We start from the raw sequence: 5,750 nt of genomic DNA on the forward strand, positions 1-5,750 counted from the left end.
TTTGTTCTTCTATTCCTCCATTATGCCTTCTTTTCTGTTAAATAGATATTTCCTAGTGAATCATTTTAATTTCATATCAATTTTTTATTAGATTTTTAGAGTATACAATAGTATACAAAAGTTTTGCTCCTATATAGTTCCATTTCCACCCTCTTTTTTGCTAGTATTGTCATATAAATCATATTTCTATACATTGTGTGTCTATCAATAAAATAATTTATAATTATCCTTTTATGCTGCCTTTTGCATTTATGTTTATACCATCTTTTATATTTACCTATTCAATTACCTTTACTGGTGTACTTTATTTTTTTCATGCAGATCTGAGTTACTGACTAGTGTCTTTCATTTCATCTTGAATAATTCCCCTTAGTAGTTATTGAAGTATTTATTGTAGGTCTGCTAGCGGTGAATTTTTGTTCATCTACTCTCTTAATTTCTCCTCCATTTTTGAATAGTTTTGCTGGATATAGAATTCTTTGTTGAAAGTCTTTTTCTTTCAGCTCTTTGAACATGTTATCCACTGCCTGCTGGTCTCCACAATTTCTGATGAAAAGTCAGATGTTAATTTTATTGAGGATTCCTTACACATGATCAGTCACCTTTCTCTTTTCTTTGACTTTAGATTTGACCATGTGACTATGATGTATCTAAATGTATATCTCTTTGATTTTTACCCTGCTTGGAGTTCATCGAGTTTCTTGGATGTGCATGTTAAATATTTTTCGTCAAATTTGGGGAGTTTTTCATCATTTTTTCTTTAAATTTCCTTTCTGTTCCATTCTCTCTCTCCTCTCCTTCTGAGACTTTCATCTTGATATGTCAGTACAATTGATGGTGTCCCACAGGTTTCTGAGACTCTTCATTTTTCTTCAGTCTTTTTGTTTTCCTATTCTTCCAATGAGATAATTGCAATCAACCTTTCTTTAGTTCTCCATCAGTTCATATCTGTTGTGATCACCTCTAGTAAATTTTAAATTTCAATTATTGTACTTTTAAACTCCAGAATTTCTATTTGGTTATTTTTCATAATTTCTATCACTTCATTGAGATTCTCTGTTTGATGAAACATCATTCTCAACTTTCCTTTAATTCTTTAGGCATGATTCTCTTTAGTTCTTTGAACACGTTCATGATAGCTGATTTTAAATCTTTGTCTAATAAATCCAACATCTAGGCCTCCTTAAGGACAGTTTCTATTAACTGTTTTATGACTGTGTATAGATCTTATTTTTCTGTTTATATGCATGTCTCATTTTTTTGTTGTTGAAAACTGGACATTTTAAATTATATAACATGGCAACTATGAAAATAAGATTCTCTCCCCTCTCTAGGGTGTGTAGTTGCTGCTGTTTGTTGTTGTTGCTGTATGTTTAGTGAATTTCCTAGACTAATTCTGTAATGCCCATACTCTTGGTTGTGTGTGGCAATTAAAGTCTCTGCTAAGTTACTTTAGTGGTCAGCTAATGATTGGACAGAGATTTCTTTAAATGCCTTGAACCCATAATAAGTGTCCCAGCCTTTGCAGAAGAGCTCAGTGTGTTTTTGGACATCCTTTCAATGCTCTGGCAGACAGCTTAAAACTCTGCCTCAGCCTTCATTTTCTGCTTACTCAGAGCCTCAAAGTCAGCCAAAGTGAGAGATGATGGTATTTTCAGGTTGTTCCTGAGCATATGCACATGTATGTGGCCTTCTATATTCAGCATATGTCAGAGTTTTTCAAGCTCCTTATCGACATCTCATTTGCTGGTTTTTCATTTTAAGATTTTGTCCAGCCTCTTGTTGACACCTCAGGAAGCTGTACTGTTAAACTCCAACCCCCATCTACACACACACACACACACACACACACACACACACACACACACACTTCTACACCTCTCACTGCCATTTCCTCAATAAAGTCTTTCACAATTTTTCATTAAACCAATATTCAATTTTATATCAGAATTTCTTAGTGAGGGCAATATTAACATTTTGGTGTGACAGTTCTTCATCGTTAAGGACATTTAACATCCATCATCTCTGGCCACAAAGTGTCAGTAGTGGAACCAAAACATGCGCTCAGATTTCTAAACACCCTCTTGAACTTAGGGGTCAATATCACTTGGGTTAAGAATCTCCACTTCACAGTATTGTGACTATACAATCATGTTTACATTGGGACACATATGTACTCAGTTATTTAATTCTCTTTCTTGTTCAACTTCCTTTTTTCCTGAGAGTCACTAACTGCCTCTGTTGTTTGCTTAGTTTCCAAGTGCCTATCGCCAATTATTTGCTAAGTTCTCCAAGTGTACATGAAGTTTCCCTCAATAGCATCAAATATACCAGGTGATATAGCTTATTTCTACTCTTTAATGAAGACATCCCTTCTATCTTCTTGCTCCAGTTGGAGTTGTTTATCCAGGAATGTGCAGCACAGTCATTCTAGAGGTTCCTTTCATCCTGGTAACTAAAATATTGTAAATTGACAGATTTGGGTTATCTCTGTTGCCTGATGAAGTGGAGAATCAGGATGAAGTTCAGGATAATTTAGAAAATAAAGAACTATGTTTTCTCTGATTGTCTTAGGGCAGAGTGAATAAATGTGTGATATTACTTCATACAAAAGTAGAATGAATAATTTTTAATGGGCTTCTATATTTATCATATAATTTGATTCTTAGTTTAACTTTTACTCACATTTCATATTTGAGATGCACTGCCTGGCACCCATTTTCCTTATGAAATAATACATATAGCAACAGTAGTAATTAAGTGTTCACTATTTTGTGAACACTGTTCAGGGCCCTAGGAAAGACAGTACAGAAGAAAAACGATACAGTCTTTTAGTCCAAGAACTTGAAATCCACCAGTGTTGGGAGCATGTGGGGTGTGTGGGGAGGGGGGGCAGGAGTTTGGTTTGACTTGTAGCTTCCTACTGTGTCATCTCTGAGCTGCAGACCTGCATCTGGACCCTTGGCAGAACCGACCCGACAGAAGTTCACTGACAGAGGCTGAGGAGCCTCCTGGGGCTGAACTCATCCTAAGGAAAAATGGGGCCAGTTGCAACTTGAACTGTGTAAATCTTAGATGTCAGAGGTCAGTAGAAATTCCAGGAATAGTAAGACACCGTCTGTAAACTCCCAGAAATGCCTGAGGGATTTGTGGGTAACTGAGGTCAGGGGAAAGTAAGAACCAGTGGGCCATTACCCCTGATGTGCCCCTATCTTTATGTACAACACAGTGAGGCCTGGAATACTCAAGTTATAAGTTGAAAATTCCCTCTGACAGTCACACAGACAGTGAAGTACAACATGCATTGTCCCCCCTTCATTTCACATAAACTTGGTGGAGAGGGGACGGTGGTTGTGCGAGCGAAAGAGCACTGTGCTGGGTGCGGCTGGGCTGGGGAGAGGACAGAGAGGAGGAAGGCTCTGCTGGTGGGTGTCTGGCCAGAGGTGGATACCAGGCACGTGAAACTCAGCGGACTGCAACACATGTTGGGGGTAGGTAGGGCACAGGTTTGCAATGGGGACCCTTTATACTCAGGTGATTCGGGGAAGGTTTCGTCAAGGATGTTGGGCTATAATAAAGGGAAACGGGGATTCCCGGCACAGAAAATGCTGGAGCTGAGTCCAGGGACTGGAGACTGCAGTGTGTATGGGAAGCACTCACAGCCACCAGCTGGCTTCCATCCCGCTGCCTCCTCTCCCTCTGCCAACTCTCCAGCCATCACTGCCAGGTAACGCTCTGCTCCATCACTGTCCTACTCAGAGACCTCCCTGGGCTGCTGCCCAGCACCTCCAGCAGACACACCCCAATGCTCCATCCTGGCAGTTGAGGTCTTCCCTGGTCAGGCCATCTTTCTTTCTTTACTCTCCTGGGCATGGCTGTACCTGAGCAAGCCCTTTGCCCCACCTCTGCCCATCATGGCCCCCAGCAAACACCTCCCCTCTGCCAAGTCTTACCCATTCTGGAAAAAAAAAACACAAACAAACAAAAAAACAAAAAAACCTCCCGAGGAAGCCTCCCGTTACTCTTTCAGCTTCGCCTTGTCCCAAGAAGTGCTTGGACAAATCCCTTGGTCTCGCTGAGGTTCTAGTTTATCATATATATTTTAATAGTAGTTTGTGTCAAGTGCTATGGGAATGTGGGTGATGGAGAAGGTGGTATCAGAACTCAGCATGGAATTTGTGGGCTCTCCGTATTTTAACATAAAATCAAGTTTTGTTATTATAGAAATAACAAAACCACATGGAAAATGGAGAGAGAAAAAGATCCCCTATAATAACGTCACCCAGCCAGGACATCCACTATGAGTACTTTTGGAGACTGTTGCCCTCATTGTTAAATAGGCAGATATTACTACTCATGCCTGTTAGAGGCTGGAGGATTTTGCTCTTCTTATGGCTACATTGAGATATAATTAATATACCATACAATCCATTCATTTAAGTGTATCATTCAACAGTTTTTAGTATATTCACAGAGCTGTGCAACTGTCACATTTAGAATATTTTTATTATCCTGAAAAGAAATCCTCTACCCTTTAGCAGTCACCTCCATGTTTTATTATTTTTTTGCTTAACATTATTTTACAAGCATCTTTTCCTGTTGCCTGACAATCTTTGTAACTACCTTATCTGGTGACGGTTAGCAAAGGATTTTGGGTGAGGGGATGTCACCACCAGGTGTGTTCTACAATGATGGTGTTGCTGAGGATTAGGGAAGCTTGATGAAGCAGTGAGTGGAGACCAGGCAGAGATGAGGGAGGAGTGATCGCAGCAGGCTGAGGAGGGACTGACCTGGAGTATGACTTCCGGGGGGAGACAAGCAAAACTCTGGAAGCAGAATCCACAGCACTACTGATTGGGATGTTGGGAAGGATGGAGAAGGGTGTCAGCACCCTTCCTGGGTGGGTGAGGGTGGAGAGGGGTGGGTGGTAAGGTCAATAACTGAGTCCCAAAAGAGAAGAGGGCACAGATTGGGAGGAAAGTTGAAGATGAGCTTGATTTTGGACTTGCTGGATTTGGGGGCCTTGGGCTTTCCTGGCAGAGTCCAACAGTTGGCAGTGGGGTGCTCAGGTCTGGCACTCAGGAGGCGGTTAGAACTGCAGGGGAGGGGTTTGAGAGTTAAGGGTGTAAGGGCCAAGTGTGAGGCCTTGGAAACCTGAGCTTATCCAGGGTGGGTGTGAAGGATAAAGAGAGGGCCTGAAGAACACTGGCACTTCGTGGTGTGTGTGTGTGGGGGGGGGAATAGGAGAAGAATGAAGGATGTAGAGCAGTTCACCACGCAGGAGAAAGCAGAGCTGCAGCCTCTTGGTTAGTGGCGGGGAAGGAAGAGAAGAGGCGAGGCTGGGGAGGCTGGCGAGCGAGTGCAGGGGTGAGGAGGTGCAGAGCTGCAGCATCGCAGAGCCACCTTAGCCGGAGTGCTGCGACCCGAAGGGACAGGTCATATGGGAATGTGTGGCCCAAGGTGGCCTGCAACAGCTCGGAACACATCCACTTTTGGAAGTTTAGGGAAAGTTGGAATTTTAGGGAAAGTAGGGGAACTTGACTTTATTAGACGTGATTACCATCGGACGCCTCGGGACCCCACGCCCGCACCCCGAGGCGCGGGAACCCGGGGTGGCCCCTGCGCTAGTGTAACCTGATTTCGGGCAAGGGGCGGTCTCTGCTGGGAGTCCAAGACGGACGGGCACACCGGCCAATCGACACCGCCACCTCCCCGCGGTCCCGCCCCCTGGGACCCGGCCCCGGGCGTGC

This window comes from Rhinolophus sinicus, linkage group LG15 (genome assembly GCF_036562045.2).
Source record: "Rhinolophus sinicus isolate RSC01 linkage group LG15, ASM3656204v1, whole genome shotgun sequence".
Lineage (NCBI taxonomy): Eukaryota > Metazoa > Chordata > Mammalia > Chiroptera > Rhinolophidae > Rhinolophus > Rhinolophus sinicus.